A 21,648-nucleotide genomic window follows, 5' to 3' on the forward strand; every position below is an offset into this window, starting at 1 on the left:
AAATTTGAGATACGCCGCTCCAACCAAAATTTCTTCCAACACACTTCCAGGTCTGCAGCAGATTGATAATTAATATATTTAGGATACCAGCAGAAGATATTGGTAAAAATTTAATTAAGCCTACCATTTTCCCAAACAAAATTGGCGTAGAAACCATGTACAAATTAGCAGAGACTTATAAAAGACTTTAGAAAAGGTTCTAATACTTGGTGCACTGTTCACAGATAAAATAGGATCACTGTCAAGTTCATCCTTCAGTCATATCTATTCTATTTGGAAAACTTTGTATTTTTTAAAGTACATGAAATGATAGAAACCATTGTTTTAAAAATTGTGGTAAAAAAAATTTTTGAAGATAAAACGTGTCTTCAAATGGATGGAGCCACAGATGCTTCCAGTTATTCCCAGTTAATAATGATATATATTTGACATATGGCTTGGTAAGACTTACCTAAGTATACCATTGGTGAGAAATTTTCAAAACCTTGAAAGCCTTTATCCGAGTTAATGTGGGATTGTGCTGGGAATGGCTCAGGAGTATTTTTTTGAATGTTGCTGAGTGTGTGGTGCATGGATGAAAATGAGTTGCCTTATTGATCACGCCTCACTTTCATTCCTTCTTTAATCTGGAAACACATATTCATAAAGATTTGGTTGTCAGAAATTTGGGTCCTGATTTGAACGTAGCTTGCGACATTGCCATTAAACTGGTAAATAGCGAATCTGAGTTGCGAACTTGAATCATTTTGAAGGGATGTGTGTTTTTAAGTGGCAGAGGTGAATTTCACATCACAGCAGTATTCAAATTTCATTGGATGTATTTCAAAGACTAATATGTCTCCTTAAAATATGTTAATATTTATAATATGCTGAAATAAATAGTCCATTGCCGCTATTTAAACTAATGGTGAGGGGGCACCTGACTAGCTACTTGGTAGAGAATGACTGTTGATCTTGGGGCCATGACTTTCAGGCTCACTTGGGTGTAAAAGTTACTTAAAAATGCATTTTAAAAATAAAAAATAATGATAAAAAATATCAAACATCAGTTTCAAATGTATACAGTTTTTAAGTGATTTTTAAGAAAAATTTTTCAGGACATATGGAAGTAGAAATGCTTAAAGACCATTACACTAACACAGTGGTTCTTGAGGCACTTGGGTGGCTCAGTCTGTTGAGTGACACCTTGATTTTGGCTCAGGTCATGATCCCAGGTCATGGGATGAAGCCTCATGTTGGCGTCTGTGCTGAGTGTGGAGCCTGCTTAAGATTTTCTCTCTGTCTCTCTCTCTCTCTCTCTCTCTCTCCCTCTCCCTCTCCCTCTCCCTCCCTCTCTCCCTCACTCATGCCCTGTCTCTCTCAGTATGGGTCTTAATGCTGGCTGAGAATAGAAATTATTTACTCACTTGTTTAAAAGAGTACTATAAACATGACCTACTTCTAGAAATGCTATGCCCTTAAGGCTTGAGGTATGGCCTAGATGTTGTAATTTTGAAAATCTTCACCAGACATATCAATGCTTTCCCTTTCTTTTTGCTACTGATCCTGCTATAGTCCTAAAGTGCTCAGAAACACATGCTGCTTGGTCAAAAAAAAAAAAAAAAAAAAAAAAAAAAACATTCTGTAATACCAAATAGGTGCCACAGCTCCAACTGCTCCATCAGCTCCTTCCTGGAAGTTGAGAGTCATTTCCCTTTGAGTATCGCAGGGTCTACCCTATTATCAAGTACTGAATCTGCAGACCTACACTCTGTCTGCCATATCTCAACGCTAAAGAGTGACTTAGTGAAGAGCTTGAACTGAAAACTGAGTCTTCTGATTCCTAGTCCAGTGTCCATGCCTCTACAATAGTTTTCTTCTTAGGACAGAAATGCTTGCTGCCTGTGATAGAAATGGACAGAATGACAAGCACTTGGTTTCTTTCCTAGCTCCTATGCTGGGTCAACAGCTTTGCTGCTTGGCTTGGAATGTTATATATGCTGCTCCAGGTCTAGTTCTCTGGATACTCATACATAGACTTACTTGTCAGAGAGTAGTAACCCAATAAATGAAATAAATGTGATTTGTCTTTCTGTAACATCAGAATAGTTTATAAAATATTCACAAAATTATAGGAAGAAGAACCAAATTATAATTGTGAACAAGGGATTTTTCCAATGTCAGCATTTCTGAAATAGAATGAAGTCAGTGAATAGATTGGGAATGGACATTTCTTGGCAAATTTGAGTGCTGCACAGCATATAGACAACATTCCACAAATTAATTTTAGCACCTGAACTGGGCTTATTCCTGAATATTAAGAAACATCAAGACCTGTTGATGCTTCTGAAATGGGCACGTGTGTAACTTTCTAACCTACTCTCAGTTCCTCTAGACAATAATAAAGTTACCTCAACACTGTCACTCAGAACATGGCACTCTGATGTCTTATCCACAGTCATCAACCAAGTTTTTGTTAAAATTAACCCTGAGAAATCAGTTATCATGTTCTCATTTTATTTTGCTTTATTTCTGAAAGGCGCCCTTGTAAATTAGGGAGTAGTTTTGTGAGTCCATGAACAAGTAGAGTGCAAGAACTTGAATAGACTCTAAAGTCAAATTAAGTCTAAGACGTTTTTGCTTTTAATATTCTCTGGTATTCCCTACATGCAAAGTCAGAAACATAAGGTAAAATATTCACAGTTTGGGAGTAACAATCCTTAAATCTTACACCCAGCTGTATAATAAACTATTTTGTAATTATGAACTGAATGAGATAATTCTTAAGAAATTGCCTGAAAACAATAAAAGTGGTATTATTTATTTTTTCTTTAGCTCAGTATCTTCCACTGCTTATTGAAAATACTATTATTTTTAAAGACTAACTCATAGCGATGTGCGAAAATGAACTAAGTCTTACTTAGTTTACTTACTCCCCAGATAGGACTGTGATTCTTAAAGCCAGTGTGATACTATTTACTGTACTGACACACTAGTCTACACAGGGGTAAGTTTTATCCCATATCAACCATTATCATCAGTGTGCAATATCTGCTTCTCTATATAATGTTGAAAGCAGTTATTTACCCCCAAAGCATAACATCACTTGATTAAGAGAATGCTTGGACACATCATGAAGTAAAAATACCAGCATATTAAAGATGGTAGTGAGGATTATAAGCTGCAATAAATCACCATTAATTAGGTTTTCTGTAATGATATGAGATTTAAGTTAAATTGTCTGAAATTGTGCAAAGCACCATGTACAATCCAATTTCTTACATTTAATTTTGTAATTATAAAATTATTTCAGGGACACCTGGGGGGCTTAGTCAGTTAAGGGTGTGACTCTTGATTTTGGCTCAGGTCATGATCTCATGGCTCATGGGATTGAGCCCTGTGTTGGGCTCTGCACTGGCAGCGAAGGGCCTGCTTGGAATTCTCTCTCCTTCTTTCTCTGCCCCTCCCCAGCTTGTATTCTCTCTCTCTTCTGACTTTCTCTCTCAAAATAAATAAATAAACTTTAAAAATAAAATAAAATAATTTCAGAATAAATAATAAGGTATACTGAATCATAAGTTATTTCAAAAGGAAAAAAGTCTATATAAATATACTAAAATAGAGTAATTTTTGAAAAATATGATAAGCTATTGGCCTTGAACAAAAGGCTACCATCTTTCTTTGTAATATATAATATCATTGTCTTTTAGGACATCTTTCCAGGCATAATCAACTATTCTGATAAAAAATTTTTGAGAAGTAACTCTTTGATGGCAATTTCCTCTTCACTGGAAGTTCTAAACACAGTGGTATAATAATAATAATAGTAGAATGTGTAAGTGTTTTCAAATAACAGCAAGGCATTCTCAAAGGAAAGTTGCAAAGATTTATAACGATCGCTATAATATGACGGATAATTTATTGTTTAGCATGTTATACTCGAGTGAAAAGAATAAAAATATGGGCAAACACACTTAAGCTAAATCATGTTTACATAATAGAAGAAGAGCAACCTGTGATGTTCCTTCTCTACCTTTTGTGTTTACCAACCCTATAAATAGGATTTTAGACCCTACTATTGTCAACTCACACATTCTTCTTAACAACTAGGTATATGATTCCTAGTCTTCATTACCCTCCTGCTTATTCCTGCCCTTGTGGCATCATGGCTGCATTTATTTCGACTCTGCCATTTGTTCCTCTCTGACCTTTGTTATGACTCTCAACCCATAGTTAAATTTCTTGAGAACCAAGACCACAACTTTTTGCACACATATGTTTATCACTTGTAATTTTCCCCTAACTCTATTCACAGTATTTTATGTTATTGTACCTAAAAAAGCAGCTATTTGTCACGTGATGATCTTGGTCAATGCTAATGGCAAATATGGCTGCAAAGTCAAGGACTGAATTAAAGAGTGTCATGGCTCCAAAGATATTTTGGTTTTCTTTATCTCTTCTTTTAGTCTGAAATGTCTACTTTGCTCGACTCTCCTTATTGATTCTTAGTCTCTCCACCTCTTAAGTTTAATCAGCTTCTTATCAGCAATTTTATAAATACAAATTGTTTCTTTTACCCCTAACTTTCCAGTGTCCCCCCGTCATTTATCTTCACTTTTCCTACCCATTTTCCATAACTCTATTGATTTCTTCATCGCAGAATTATGGGTAGATTCTCTTTTTCCTAAGTTCTAAATTTTACAAATGATACTTGCTGGAATTTTATACCATTCTGTTAGTCACATATCATATTTAGGTTGATTTAGTCCTAATCTACTATATCTGTTACAGGAAAATCAATTTTAAGTGAAATTACACTGTGAGGTATAAAAAATTTCCATGTCAGTGACTCAGTGGCTGTTCATGTATTCATTTTCAGCAATGTTCTCAGTTCATAAGTTTAGGAAAGTCTGTGTTGCTTACAAATTAAAAGCTTAGAGACAAGTTGTCAAAGGAAGCAGAACACTAAGAAGACAGTAAGGGCACCTCGGTGGCTCAGTCAGTTGAGCATTCTCACGTTGGTGGGTTTGAGCCCCGCATGGGGTCTCTGATGACAGCTCTGAGCCTGGTGACTGCTTTGGATTCTGTGTCTCCTCTCTCTGCCCCTTCCCTGCTCGTGCTCTGTCTCTCTCTGTCTCTCAAAAAATAAAATGAAACATTAAAAAATTTTTTTAAAGAGATAGTAAAAGAGTGGCCAAAACTAAATGAGAAAATATGTTTAGACACACCTTTATTGTCCTTTAATTGTGAGTCTGAGGTATGAATTAGAATGACATAGCCACATGATGCCCACATTTGGGGGGTTCAAACTTATGGTCTTAAAGCCTCAGAGCTGCTGTGGTACTTAATCTGGGTCTGAGTTGGAAGAATTTAAGGATGAAGTTAATGAAAATATAGTTTTGTGCATCATTTTAACTATCATGTATAAAACATTTTCAAGTGCAAGTTAATCGTGCTGTGTCAACAACTCTGTGAAGTGAACAGGGTGAACTGTGAGTGCCCTGCCAGTGTGGCTGGAAAAATTATTGGAACATTTCACCATACATTAAAAAAATTATTGAAAGCTCTATTTAAAATATCTGCATGAACATTTACCTGAGATTAATCTTCACTTTTATTTTCCTTTTGTGATTCATTACAGATTCTTTTTCCCTTTAGACCCCAGATGCTTACAGATGTTAATCTCCAGAGAAGGGCGATGATTCTCCCAACAAAGGCGGTTTGTTGCTTGGCTTTGCTTCACTGAAACCCAGTCAGAGGCTCTGATGACAGATAGTCTGCTTGTCAGCCTTGCTTCATGAATCCAAAGAAAATGGAACTTATCAGAAGCTGAGCCTCAAGCACAACCTGTGCCTCTTATTTGGGCCTTTTCATGCTAGGTTTGGCGGAGGTCTCTGTCTTTCATCATTTGGTTCACTGACAGAAAGAGAAGGGAGCTGTTGCACTTTTAGGTACCACTCTGCAGACTGCTATATTGCAAAATAAACAAACAATATATTTTTAGGGCACCACCTGCAGCAAGCAGCTGTACCAAACAGAGCAGAACCACGAAGGATGTGATTTGTTCCATTTAACATGAAGCCTTGAGGTTTAGAGGAGAGGGGAGGAGAAGGTTCTATGTATACAACCCACACATCCGCAATTTCAACTGAAGCTGATTTTTTTTTCTTTTTTAGATTGGAATTGAAGTATCATTATATCTCTCCTCCTTTCCCACCCCACAACCTCTGGTTGAAAACAATTCTATTATTGGGCTTATAACTGTTAACTGAGAAAATCATTTTTCTCTGCCAGTAAACTTCCTCTTCCATTCAAGGGCAATTTTCTCTCAAGCAACCTATACTTAAATGCCAACATCTGCTATATCTAAGCTGTATATAAATGGTGTCTGGCATTTACATGATGCCAATGACATGATTAGAGAAACTCATACATTTGGCTTACATGGAATTTTCTTCTTATCTTATAGATTTCATCTATTTCAGTCCTTCTTCGGGATCTGTCTGCCTCTTTAAATGTGCCATGTGAGTCCAAAATACTCTGAAAGCTGAACTTTTAACTCTTATTCTGGTTGACAGTGAACTCCTACATTAACTCCTATCTTTCTAGGCAGTAAAGCTGCATAGCACATTGTGATAAAATTCCACCATATCTGCCATTGTCTGAGCACCCAGAATTCTGAGGCTGATGCAAGGGATATTTTAAGTACTTGCTTTTTTCCCCTAGATTTAAAGATCCCCTCATTCTCTTAATGGCTATTGATTCTGACCTCACAAACCAAAGTCACCATTTCATTTTGAGTTCTTCTAGATGAGCTGGGGTAAATATAATTAAATTATGGATGACTCTGGAAGCAATCCAGGTAGTTACAAATTGAGGTCATTTTAAGTATAGAGGTCATTTAAGTCCAGTTACCTTTAATATTAGATTGGCCACCAAGAACGATATGATGTTCAGCTTTTTCTTGACAGTGAACACATTTTTAAAAGAGTGAGGAAACTTGCCTAAATATTTAAGAGGTGAACTCCAATGCCATCCTCAACTTCTCTACCACTGACTAGATTCTAAGTCTGAAGGAGAAAAGTCTATTGACCATCTTCTTGTGGCTCATTAACACTCTTTGGTGGGACTTGTAGATATTGCTCTAAGATTCAGAGAGGTGAATGAAGAGATTACAAATCTGCAATGATGCATGCCTCCAGTTAATAGAGGAAATCAAATCCTGTGAGCCAGGAAACTACATTTCCTCTATTATTTTCACCTGCATCATTAAGATGATGATTTTTTACAATATTGGGCACAAAATAAATTCCTGCCAAGAGTGTTGAATGTGAGAACTGCTTCCCTCTCCTTCACCTTTCTAACATATTAGAAGACATTTTCTGGAAAAAAGCCCAGACTGGGTTTTGCTAAATTACATCTGCTGCTGCATCCCCGTCGATCAGACAAGTTTCTCCTTTATGACTTATGGGACAGTGCTTCTCACTGTAGGTCATTGAAACTGGAAAACCAAGGGAAGTATCTTTAGTTCCAAAGAACCAAAGAAGACCTTTAGTTGGAGCATCTTTATGTTCCACAAGAGTCAGTTAGATTGCTCTTTAATTAGTAATTATAGTACACCAAATATTCTTCAGGGCTCTCAGGGGAATATTAAGAGAGAGATAATAAAAGAGAGAAAGCCTTTGACCATGAGGCTTAGTGAGTATGGAATGAGGGAGAGGACTGAGTGAGGCAGGTGTAACTGGATATTAAATCAGGTTAAAAAAACATGGATGGCAAAGGAGAGGATTCACCATTTCATGCAGCTGAAACTGTGTGCAAAGGGTAGAGAGACAAACATTAGGCACCTTCTCTAAGCCTCAGTTTCCCCATCTGCTGTAGGCTTAACTCATTGGGTTTATGATTATAATTATGATTACTGTTGGTTTTGGAGGCAAAAAATATATAACATAAAATCTCTCCTCTTAACAAAAGTTTAATTGTACAATACACTATTGTTATGATATGTACATGATTGTACAGTAGATCTCTAGAACTTTTTTATCGTGCTTGGCAGAACTCTATACTTACTCAATAGCAATTCATAATATCCCCCTCCCCTCAGCACCTAGCAACATGATTTTACATTCTGCTTCTTTAAGTTTGACTATTTTAGAGACCTCATATAACTGAAATCTTATAGTACATATTTTTCTGTGACTTACTTATTTCGCTTAGTATAATGTCCTTAAGGTTTATCCATGTTGTCACAGACAACAGGATTTTCTTCTTCTTTTAAGGCTGAATAATATTCCACTATATGTATATACCAAATTTTCTTTTTTATTCCTTTTCAAATTTTTATTTAAATTCTAGTCAGTTAATATATAGTTTAATATGGGCTTCAGTTGTCACATTTTTTTTCTTTTTTTTTTTTTAATTTTTTTTTTCCAACGTTTATTTATTTTTGGGACAGAGAGAGACGGAGCATGAACGGGGGAAGGGCAGAGAGAGGGAGACACAGAATCAGAAACAGGCTCCAGGCTCTGAGCCATCAGCCCAGAGCCCGACGCGGGGCTTGAACTCCCGGACCGCGAGATCGTGACTTGGCTGAAGTCGGATGCTTAACCAACTGCGCCACCCAGGCGCCCCTCAGTTGTCACATTTTCTTTATCCATGTATCAGTTAATGGGCATTTAGGTGATTTCCGCCTCTTGGCTATTGTGAGTATACAATGGCATATATTTCTTTGATATTCTATTTTAAATTATTTTGGATAAATACCCAGAATTGGAATTTCTGGATCATATGGTAGTTAGTTCTATTTCTAATTTTTTGAAGATTTTTCATTGTGTTTTTCATTATGGCTGCATATTTTACATCTTCAGCCATAGAGCACAAGAGTTTTTATTTATCTGCATTTTCACCACCACTGTCCTGTTTTGTTTTGCTTTGTTTTTAATAGCCTTACTGACAGTTAGGAAGTGATATCTTATTCTGGTTTTGATTTACATTTCCCTGATGACTAGTGACATTAATTTACATTTCCCTGATGACTAGTGAGATTGATCATTTTTTTTTAAATATACGTTTTAGGGGTTCCCGGGTGACTCAGTTGGTTAAGCGTCTGACTTCAGTTCAGGTTATGATCTCATGGTCTGTGAGTTCAAGCCACACGTCGAGCTCTGTGCTGTCAGTTCAGAGCCTGGAGACTTCTTCAGATTCTATCTCCCTCTCTCTCTGCCCCTGCCCCACTCATGCTCTGTCTCTCAAAATATGAATATATGTTTAAAAAATTTTTAAATTAAAATATGTTTTAGACTTTGTATGTCTTTTTTTTTTTCTAATGTCTGTTCTGAGGGTGCCTGGGTGGATCAGTCAGTTAAGCATCTGACTTCGGCTCAGGTCATGATCTCATTGGCCATGAGTTCAAGCCCCAAGTCAGGTGCTGACAGCTCAGAGCCTGAAGTCTGCTTCAGATTCTGTGTCTCCCTCTCTCTCTGCCCCTCTCCCACTCGCACTCTGTCTCTTTCTCTCTCAAAAATAAGTCAACATTATTTTTTAAATATCCATTCAAATCTTTTATGCATTTTAAAAATTTGGTTTATTAGGGGTTTTTTTGTTTTGTTTTTTGTTTTTGTTTTGTTTTGCCATTGAGTTTTATGTGTTCTTTATATATTCCAAAAATTAAATGCTTGTCAGACACATGGTTTGCAAACATTATCTTCTATTCTGTAAGTTGCCTTTTTATTCTGTTGATTGTTGCCTTTGCACGCAAAACCTTTTAGTTTGATATAGTTCCACAGCTATGTTTTTGCCTTTCTTGTCTGCGCTTTCAGTGCCATTTCCATGACCAATGTCATAAAGTATTTCCCCTGTATTTTCTTCTAGTTCTAGTTTTATGGTTACAGATGTAAGTTTTTGATGTTTAAAATTTTAGTTCTTTTTGAGTTTATTTTTGTGTAGTGTATAAGAGCCCAGTTTCATTCTTTTTCTGTGGACCTCCAGTTTTCCCAAAACCTATTTGTTGAAGAGATTATCCTTTCGCATTGTGTATTCTTGACATCTATGCTGAAGATCAGTCGCCTGTATATGCATGGGTTTATTTCTGGGCTCTCTATTCTGTTCCATTGGTATAGGTCTGCCCTTGTGCCAGTACCATACTGCTTTGATACCTATAACTCTGTAATATGTTTTGAGGTCACAAAGTGTGAGGTCTCCAACTTTCTTCTTCTTTCTCAAGATTGCTCTTGCTATTCAGGATCATTTGTGGTTCCATAGACTTTTGGAACTGATTTTTTCTATTTCTGCCAAAAATACTATTGGGAATTTGATAAGGATTGCATTGCTCAGTGGCCTCCACCATCTCCCGACTTGGAATTATTCTTAATTTTCATTGCAGGTAATTTTTTGTTAGCGTATAGAGATACCAATAATTTTTGTGTGTTTATATTTTGTGTCCTACAATTTTGCTGAATTCATTTATTAATTATAACAGTCTTTTGTGGAATATTGAGCATTTTCTGCATGTAAGAACATGTTCATCTGCAAATGGGAATAATTTTATTTCTTCCCTTATGATTTGGATACCTTTTATTTCTTTTCTTAGCTTTAGTTAGGATTTCCAAAACTGTGTTAAGTAGAAGTGGTGAGAGTGGGCACATCCTTATTTTGTTCCTGAGCTTTGAGGCAAACCTTTCAGTTTTCACCATTGAGTATGATGTTAGCTGTGGGCTTTTCATATATTATGGCCTTTATTATGTGATCTATTTCTAGTTTGTTGAGTGTTTTTATCATGAAGGGGTGCTGAATTAAGTCAATTTCTTTTCTTCTGAATCTTTTGAGATGATTACAAAATTTTTATTCTTTGTTCTGTTAATGTGACGTATCACATTGTTTGATTTTGTATGTTGAACATCCTTGTATCCCTCTTGGTCATGGTGTATGATTCTTTTAATGAACAGTTGAATTCCTATGTTCCTCATATCTTATTGAGTATTTTTGCATTTTGATTCATCAGGGATAATATTGACTCGTAGCTTTCTTATTGTGTGTTTGTCTAGCTTTGTGTTATGGATGAATGTTTATATTCTCCCCCCAAAACTGTTATGTTGAATTCCTGTCCCCCAATGTGATAGCATTAGGAGATAGTGACTTCAGGAGGTGAGTAGGTCCTGAGAGTGGAGCCCTCATGACTGAGATTAGTGCCCTCATAAAAGAGACACCAGAGAGCTTTCTTACCCTCTCTATCGTATGAAGACACAGGGATGTCAGAGTCTGCAAATAAGAAGCACACCCTCACCAAATGCAGTTCCATTGGTTGGTGCCTTGATTTTAGATTTCCAGCCTCTAGAACTGCGAGAAATAAATTTCTGTTATTTATAAGCCATCCATTTATAGTATTTGGTTATAATAGCATGAACCAACTAAGGTGGAAATTGCTACTGTGACAAATATCTAAAAATGTGAAAATGGTTTTGGAACTGAGTAATGAGTAGAGGCTGCAAGAATTTGAGGTATGTGCTAGAAAAAAACCTAAATTGTTAGCAACATAATTTTAAAGGCAATTCTAGTAAAGGCTCAGAAAGAAGAGAGGATAGCCACAGAAAAAGCTTCTTTTTAGAGAATATACATGGATGGGAAAAGACCTGATGAAGTCTCAGAAGGAAATGGGGAATATTATTGGTCAATGGATAAAAGGCAATCCTTAGCATAAAGTGGCAACAAATCTTGGCTGACATGTGTTTATATTCTAGTACTTTGTAGAAGATAGAACTTATGAGTGATGAAATTGTCTATTTAGCTGAGGAAATTTCTAAGGCAATGTATGAAGAAGCAACTTGGTTCCTCTTGCCTAGTAATAGTAAAATGCAAGAAGAAAGAAATGGCTTAAAGATAGAGTTGTTAAACAAAATGGAACCAGAACTTAACTATTTGGAAAACACTCAGCTGGCCAAATTTTTAAAAAATGAGAAAGTGTGCTCAAAAGAGAACATTAAGGGTGTGGTCAAGCAACAGTTTGATGAAGAGATTAGTATGGATATGAACACCAACCTAATCAATCATCTCCGGGGAAGCCAGGTTGTATTCTTAAAGACAAGGAAAGAAGTACTCCCTCAAAGGAAGTTCCGAGATAAGGTCTGCCACTTCTACCACCAGGGGTGAAGGCTGGTGCAGAGTAGGGGGATACAGAGAGGTCTTAAGGAGTAGAGCTGCCTTTCTGATTAAGGTGGGCCAGGATGCCCCTGTCCACTGCCTCAAGGGTGGGAGCCCTGTAGAGAACTGCAGTGTGAGCTGTAACCAGCAGAACCATGAAGGTGCGGCCACCTGAAGCCGTTGGGTCCATGGCCTTATCCTGGAAGACCCTTTGGTATACAACCCCTGCCCAGGAGAGCCAGAGAGACACAACTGTCACTACAGTGGGTCCAACAGGTGGAACACTGAGTCAAAAAGGATTACTCTCAAGCCTTATGGTCTAAAGAATTTGCCTGTTAGGCTTTAGATTTACTTGGGACCCTAATTCCTTTCCTCTTTTCTGTTTCTCCCTTTGGGATGGGAATGTCTATCTTATGCCTATCCCATCATTTTATTTTGGTAGTACATGACTTTTTGGTTTCACCAGTTTATAGCTGGAGAGAAATTTGCCCCAGGATGAATTGTACCTTGATTTTTACTCATGTCAGACTTCTATGATTTTTAATAAGATTTTGGACCTTAGACTTTAGAGTTTATGCTGGAATTAGTTAAAACTTTTAGGGCTATTGGGATGTAAAGAATGTATCTTGCGTATGAGAAGGACATAAATTTGGGGGGGGACCAGAGTGGAATGTTATGGACTGAATGTTTGTGCCCTCTAAAATTGATATATTGAAATCTTAACTCCCAGTGTGATGTTACTGGGGGACTAGGCCATTGGGAGGTGATTAGATTATGAAGGTGAAGCCCTCATGAATGAGATTAGTGCCCTTATAAAAGAGACACCTGATCTTTCTCACCCTCTTTGTCATATGAGGACACAGGGAGAAGTCAGCAGGGGACAGCCATAAAGTGAACTTTTACCAGACACTGAATCTTCTGGTGTATTGATCTGGAATTTCCAGCCCCCAGAACTGTGAGAAGCAAATTTCTGTGGCTTATAAGCCACCCAGTATAGTATTCAGTTATAGCAGCCCACATGCTTAAGGTACTTTGGTATCAAGATAATGCTGACCTCATAAAATGAATTTTGAAGTGTTCCCTCCTCTGCAGTTTTTTTTGAATATTAAAGAAAAATTGTCATTCTTTAAATGTGTGGTAGAACTCTCCAGTGAAGCCATCTGGTCCTGAGCTTTTCTTTTCTAGGAGTTTTTTTTGGTTACTAATTCAATTGGCTTACCAATTATAGGTCTGTTAAAATTTTCTATTTTTTCATGATTCAGTGTGAGTAGGTTGTATGTTTCTGTGAATTAATTCATTTCTTCTAGGCTATAAAATTTGATGGCATATACTTTTTATAACACGTTCTCATTATCCTTTTAATTCCTGTGGCATCAATTGTCAAGTTTCCTCTTTCATTTCTGATTTTATTTGAGTGCTTGCTTTTTTTTCTTGGTTAGTCTATCCACTTTGTTGATGTTTTTAAAAACACAATTCTTAGTTTTGTTAATTTTTTCAATTTTTTGTCTATTGTCTCTTGTTTATTTCTGCTGTAATCTTTATTATTGTCTTCCTTCTTCTAAATTTATGTTTTGTTTCCCCCTTTTTTTAATGTTTAATTAAGTTTGAGAGAGAGAGAGAGAGTGCTGGGCAGGGGCAGAGAAAGAGAGGGAGATAGAGGATCTGAAGCAGGCTCCACACTGACAGCAGTGAGCCTGATGTGGGGTTTAAACCCACAAACCATGAGATCATGACCTGAGCTAAAGTCGGACGCTTAACTGACTGAGCCACCCATGTGCTCCTATTTTCCTAGTTCTTTAAGGTATAAAGTCAGGCTGTTTATTTTATTCCATTATGGGTGGAAATGATAATAGAAATCTTAAATTTGTGAAGACTTGTTTTGTTACCTAACCTGTCATCTACCAGAGAATATGTATATGCACTGGAGATGAATGAGTATTCTACTGCTCTTGGCTGGAATGTTCTCTGTGTCTGCTAGGTCCATTTTGTCTATAGTGTTACTGAAGTTTTGTTTCCTTATAAGCTATGTATTGTCGATTTGGTGTTTCTGTGAGGGGAAAGAGGGTCTGGGGCTTTCTATTCCATCATCTTGTTAACATCACTCCCCAAACTTCATTGGGTTTTGTGTGTAGGAGTAAAATAAAATGATTATTTTTTTTAATTTTTTATTTGTTTTTAATGTTGTTTTTTTTTTTTTGAGATAGAGAGAGAGAATGGTTGAGGGGCAGGAGGGCAGATAGAGGACCCAAAGCAGGCTCTGTGCTGATAGTAGCGAGCCTGATGTGGGGCTGCAACTCATGAACTGTGAGCTTATGACCTGAGCCAATTCAGGTCAATTCAGATGCTCAACCCACTGAGCAACCCAGGTGCCCTGATGAGAATGTTTTTAAAATTTCTATTTCTTCCACAGAATAAGTATTCAGTAAAAATTAGCATTATTATTGTTCTTGTCTTTATTATACGTGAAAGGAAGCAGTCAGGGTTATTTAGAAAAAAAGCAGAAGTTGTGACCATTAGGGATTTTCACAAATGAGTTAGGAAATACAAGCGTGTCAGTTAATAAAGAAATATGAAAGTTAGACCAAATGCTTAGATGTAGTCTCACTTACCTATCTAATTTTCTTTTAGGTGATGATAATTAAATTTTCCTTCTATTATATTAAAGATTTCTCTGTAATACTCCAGTTGTAAAATGACATAAGTAAAAACCAAAATGTGATGGCTTTTTGAATATAGAACTTTAAACGATGATAAATCAATAATATTTACCATTTGTAGAATATTTGTCCTTAAAGAAACTTACCACAGATCTTCTAAGAAGTCTTGTTTCCTTCAAATTTCCAAAAGGAGAGAAAGCAGATGCTATGCTGGTTTCTGATAACTTCACCAGAGTCAAAGACAGAATATGTCAAAGACAGTATATGTCTGAGAATGAAAATTACATTTAGTTGATGGCATTTAGTGTGTTATATTGGTTAACACTAACTTTATGAAGCGTTTAGGTAAGAATCAATTATTCATAGCATGATATATAGTCAACACAGTATACAGGCATGAATGTCAGAATGCCAACAAGCAGGAACCAAATTCTTAGGATTTTACTTCTTAGTGGTACTTGGCTATAAGGTGACTTTCCTTGAAAGATCACACAAAATGAAACGTTGCAAATTCAAATTCTCAACACATGCATACAAAAATCATTCATGCAAGTAGGCAAGGGTATTACAAGACAGCCCAGAATTTGGAATATCTCTTTTTCTTGTTTTTACTTAGCACTTGCCTAGTAAGAAATAAAGAGTTTTAATAAAACAAACTGCTAGACCTCTTTGATTAATACTTTTGCTGAGACAAAACTATAAGCAAATTTTAAAGTGATCGTCTTCCCCCTTGGAAGTGCAATAAGATGTCATCTATCTTTGCTTAGAAAATATTAATAAAATAAAATGAGAATGAAAGTAAACTAACAAATAGGTATATTTAAAATATACTGTCATTTCATATTTTAAAAGAAAACAAAAATTAAGCCAAAATATGCATCTAGATAACAATATAAGACAATTCTAGTTAATCTCACTCTAAACATCATTTTAAAGCATCAAAAATTTAGAACAGATAATAGAGATCATTTAATGTTATTGCTTTGTTTTTTAGAATGAGAACACTGAGTCAGACAGCACAATGGCTCCAGGGTTGGGACTACAAGCGTGGTCTCCTGTGCAACAAGGCACACTCCTTCACTTCTTATTTTGCAACTCCAAGTGTTATTTTCTTAACCAACAACTTCTTTTATCTTTTCTGTAGAAAAGAAACATCTTTTGAAAAATTTTATGGCTTCTATTAATGAAACCAAAGAGTGTAAAGTCATTTGACTATAGGAAAAATTGGAGGACAAACAACTGAACTCAAATTGCTTTAGAAACTTTACATTTCTTCCTTCAGGTCTCTTTCCCCCCACCTAGTGGGTACCACTAACCCCTTCCCTGTCCTGAACCCAGATACTCATTCTACTTCCTATTCTTTCAAATGAGAAGGTGGAAAGAACATCTTTATATCACTTAAACACAGCATATTGCTTAAAACAGATTAGTATGTAAGAAATGTTTATTTTAACATACAGAATACTCTCAGCCAGCTATCACATTTGAAGACATATGCTTCTAAAGCAAGGAGAGCTTTACTGCCCCTTCATAAGGGCAAACAATATGCAAATAAAAATGGGATTCTAGAAGAAAAATCTAGAACTCAGAAGAATGGCATTAGGGATGGCACTTGTTGGGATGAGCATTGGGTGTTATATTTAAGTGATTTGTCACTAAATTCTACTGAAACAATTATTACACTGTATGTTAATTAATTTGGACTTAAATAAAATTAAAAAAAAAAAAGAAGAATGGATTTTGATAGTAGAATTGAGTTACCATGGCAGGGAATAAGGATGTTGTTTCTGGCATGGGGAGAATGTTTTCAAAACATTCTTTAAATTATTTCTAGTGGATGAGTTCCTTTTTCTTCTAATTGGAAGAATTACTCAATAACAATAATGTTCACCATCATCACCAACATCTTTGATTGAAATTTTATGGTACCAGATACTTCCCAAATATCTTTAAATTAAATATTTTATTTATTAAATTGAAGGTAATAATGGGACTTACTTTATGAGATTGTTGTGAAGTTTAAATTACTTAATATATGTAAAAGGCACTAAAGAGTTCTTGGCTAATAGAAAGCATCCAGTAAATGTAGCTGCTGTTGATGTCATTATATTCCTTCCTCTTTTCCTTTCTACCAAAGCTCTCTTCTGCAGGCTAAATGCCCTTTATTTTATCAATTACAGCTTAGAGGATGTGGGTTTTGGTCTTTAAGACTATGGATGGAGTCTTATCTCTGTAGAGTCAGCAATTTAAAAATGACAGCTTTGTCCAAAAACAAACACAATGCTGTAAATGTTGTCCAACTAACTGGTTTTTAGTCTGACACTCTTGAAAAGGTATTTTTCTCTGAGTTGGATAGTACTTTGATTAATTTAATTGAAAACAGATGTACATTTTGTAACACTGAGAACAGAGACTGCCTAAAGAGATTGACACGTTCAATGATTAGTTGTTACCCACATAACATTTACCTCTAAAGCTGAAGTTGGGAATTGCCACTTGGCTGAGGGATTTGCTTCTGTGTCCAGTGATGGCATTGCTTACTCTGGCTGGAGGCAGAAGGAAGATCAAATTCTCAATCCAGCAAAAGGCGAGTCTATACTGACCTTTATATCCTCTGTTTGGGGTCAAGTTGCAGGCCCAGGAAGCAATTGGATTACAAATTCCAGCCATGATGAAATCCCATTCCACTTTTATTTTGCTTTATTTTGTAATGAAAGATCAAGTCTTTAAATAGCTAAGGAAAACATGTCAAAGGAGATTAAATAATGAGATCTCCAGCTGGAGTTCTCTGTATTAATCACTTATTATCAGTATATAATGGTCTGGGAAGAGTTGAGGAACATTTGATTACCTTTATTAACAACATTGGTCATTCCTTAGGTCCCTTTGGAAGGCAAGAAATCTTTGCGTATCTGATGCTAGCTTTATATGAGGCCCCAATTGGAGATTTATATAAAGAATAGGCCAGCACTGGCATTTTTCTTGCCCAAGTTCCTGGCACAACCACTGCATCACCACTACAATCTTCTTTCTTCATTCATCCTTTCCTGTTCCCACCCACCCTGTTGTGCAGCTGGCTAATGCCTCAAAATGCTGCCAGGTCGATTAGGAAATGCAGAGAAGTGCTAATGTAGCTCTCCTCTTCTTGAGGAACTTAACGGCTCAGAAAAGCTAGACTTCTAAATGTCCTGGCAACCTACAGGTGTGCACAGTTACCTTGACTCAATCTGTATTCCCTTGATTACTCTGAAAGATAAAGATCTTTTTATATACTTTGCAGAAATTCAAGTTTCTGTGAAGTCCCTAGTCCTACCCTTTGTCCACTCTTTACTTGGTTTGTTTATGTTTTTAAATGGTTTTTAAGTTATAAAAATATATCTATAAAGTTATCTTTTTGAGATTATTCTTCAAGTGCTTCTTTTGTCTTTTAGCTTTGTTAGGTGGTCTTCCATCATGCAAAGTATTTCATCTTGTAATGATCAGATTTATCAAAATACTCCATTAAGGCATGTGTTTGGTAAACTATAAAGAATGTTTTACCATTCTAGATATCTCAAAATATACTCCTTTATTTGTCCTGAGCCAAAAGATCTAAACACTTGCTTTTCACACTTATGTCTTTAATTTATGTTGAAATTACTTTTCCTTATTAGTGTGATGTCTAAAAAATGCCTAATTGATTTTTTCTCCCCAAAATAGACAGTTGTCTTAACATCATTGAGCACTCCTTTATTTCCCCACTGATCGGTAATTCTATTTCTATAATAAAGCACATTTACCTAAATGCTTGGGTTTGTTTCCAGGCTGTCCGCTTTGTGTTACTGACCTATTTGGCCATTCCTGTATTTATGCCTGACTTCTTTAATCACTACATGCATGCCTCAGAGACATTGTGAGTTCAGTTCCAGAATACTACACTAAAGTGAATATTGCAATAAGTCAAATAAATTGAGTCAAATAAATTTTTGGTTTCCCAGTATATATAAAAGTTACGTTTATACTATACTGTAGTCTGTTAAGCACACAATAGCACTGTGTCTTAAAAAAATGTACATGCCTTAATTAAAATACTTTATTTCCAAAAATGATATCATCATCTGAGAGTTCAGTGAATCATAAACTTTTTGCCTGGGGAGGGTCTTGCCTTGATGGTTGCTGACTGATCAGGGTGGTAATTGCTGAGAACTAGGATTGCTGAAGCCATTTCTTAAAATAAGGCAATGAAATTTGCTGCATCGATTGACTCTATCTTTCATGAATGATTTTTTTTTTTCTGTAGCATGCAATCCTACATGCTACAGCCTTTTACCCATGATAGAACTTCTTTCAAAATTATAGCCAATTTTCTCAAACCTTGCCACTCCTTTATCAACCAAGTTGATGTAATATTCTAAATCCTTTCTTGTCATTGCAACAATCTTCACAGTATCTTCACCAGGAGTATTCTATCTCAGGAAACCATTTTCCTTTGCTTATCTGTAAGAAGCAACTATTCATCTGTTCAAGTTTTCTCATGAGATTGTGGCAATTCAGTCACATCCTCAGGCTCCACTTCTGATTCTATTTCTCCTGTTATTGCCACCACATCTTCAGTGGCTTCCACCACTGAAGTCCTGAACCCCTCCCAGTCATTCATGAGGGTGGGAATCAACTTCTTCCAAATTCCTGTAAATGTTGATGTTTTGACTTCTTCCCGTGATTCACTAATGTTCTTAATGGCATCTAGAATGGTGAATTCTTTCCAGATGGTTTTCAATGTACTTTGCCCAGATTTATCAGAGGAATAACTGTCTATGACAGCTATAGCCTTAAAAATATATTTGTTAAAATAATAAGACTTTCAAGTTGAAAATATTCCTTGATCCATGGGCTGCAGAGTGGATATTGTGTTAGGAGGCATGAAAACAATATGAATAAATATAGTTATACTTCTCCATTAGAGCTCTTGGGTGGCCAGATATGTTGTCAATGAGCAGGAATATTTTGAAAGAAATATATATATTTTTTTCTGAGCAGTAGGTCTCAACAATGGACTAAGCCATGTTATAAACAGATGTGCTGTAATCCAGGCTTTGTTGTTCCATTTGTAGAACATAGGCTTAGTAGAATTACCATTATTCTTAAGGACTGTAGGATTTTTGGAATGGTGAATGAGCATTGACTTCAACTTAAAGTTATTAGCTGCATTAGCCCTTAACAAGAGAAAGCCAGGCATTGACTTCTCCTCTACAGTTCTGAACATCCTAGATGGCATCATCTTCCAATAGAAGGCTGTTTCATCTACATTGAAATTCTGTTGTTTAGTGTAGCCACCTTCATTAAGGATCTTAGCTAGATCTTCTGGAAAACTTGCTGCAACTTCTACATCAGCATCTGCTGCTTCACCTTGAACTTCTATGTTATGAAGACAGTTTCTTTCCTCAAACCTCATAAACCATCCTCTGCTATCTTCAGACTTTTCTTCTGCAGCTTCCTCACTTCTCTCAGCCTTCACAGAATTGAAGAGAGGGAGGGCCTTGCTCTGGACTAGGCTTTGGTTTCAGGGAATGTTTTTGCTGGTTTGATCTTCCATCCAAACCACTCAAACTTTCTCTATATCTGCAATAAGGCTATTTTGCTTTCTTATCATTTGTGTATTCACTTTTCCTTTCTTTCAAGAACTTTCCTTTTGCCAGATGGGAGGGGGTGTGGGCAAAATGGGTGAAGGGAAGTGGGAGGTATCGGCTTCCAATTATGGAATGAATAAGTCACAAGAAGGAAAGATACAGCATAGGGAATGTAGGCAATGATATTATAATAATGTTGTACAGTGACAGATGGTAGTTACACTTGTGGTAAGCGCAGCATAATGTATAAATTTGTCTAATCGCTATGTTGTACATCTGAAACTGATGTAACATTGTGTGTCAACTATATTTCAACTTAAAAAAAAAAAACTTCCCCTGAGCATTCACAACCTGGCTGTTTCCTGCAAAAGCCCTAACTTTCAGCCTATCTTGGCTTTTAACATACCTTCCTCACTAAGCTTCATCATTTCTAGTTTTGGTTTACAGTGAGACACATGTGATCCTTCCATTTGCTTGAACGCTTAGAGGCCAATTTAAGGTTATTAATTGTCCTAATTGCAATATTGTTATGTTTCAGGGAATAGGGAGGTCTAATGAGAGGGAAAGAGACTGGGAACGGCTGGCTGGTGAAGCAGTCAGAACACACACATTTATTACTTAAGTTCACTATCATTTATGGGTGTGATTCATGCCACCCTAAAGCAATTACAATACTAACATTAAAGATCACTGATCATATCACCTTAAGACTTACTGTAATAATTAAGGAGTTTGAAATATTGTGAGAATTACCAAAATGTGACATAGACACACTGTGAGCAAATGTTAGTGGAAAATGGAACAGATAAACTTAATTGGCACAGGGTTGCCACAACCTTTAATTCATAAAAAATGCAGTATCTAAGAAGCACAGTAAAATGAAGTGCAAGACAATGAAGAGTGCCTGCGCAGCTTTGTAAGATGTTTTGATATCTGTTGGAAGTCCTCACTCCTTGCTGCTTCTTCAGAATCATTTGGCTCTTCATGTGCTTTCATTCGTCCATACAAATTTTAAATTAGTGTGTCAAGTTCTGTGAAAAACACTATTGGAAGTTGCATTAACTTTATAGATTGGTTATGGATTAAATAGCATCTGACAATGTTGAGTAGAGAAAAATTTGTGTCATTATATTATTATTTCCAATGCTGAATATTATCTCTATAATTTTCAAGTCTTCTCTTATGTAACTCAAAAAAAATTGCTAATTATCTCCATAATAGACTAGCATAGCTCATTGTAACTAAAAAACATCTCTAGGGGAGCCTGGGTG

General features: G+C 36.2%; 1 protein-coding gene across 7 annotated transcripts in view; it reads left to right on the forward strand.

Moving 5' to 3' along the window:
• NKAIN2 (sodium/potassium transporting ATPase interacting 2) overlaps positions 1-21,648 on the forward strand; it is a 998,481-nt gene that overhangs the window by 824,618 nt on the left and 152,215 nt on the right. The gene's annotated exons all lie outside the window — the stretch shown is intronic.

The sequence above is a fragment of the Leopardus geoffroyi genome, chromosome B2, assembly GCF_018350155.1.
Source record: "Leopardus geoffroyi isolate Oge1 chromosome B2, O.geoffroyi_Oge1_pat1.0, whole genome shotgun sequence".
Lineage (NCBI taxonomy): Eukaryota > Metazoa > Chordata > Mammalia > Carnivora > Felidae > Leopardus > Leopardus geoffroyi.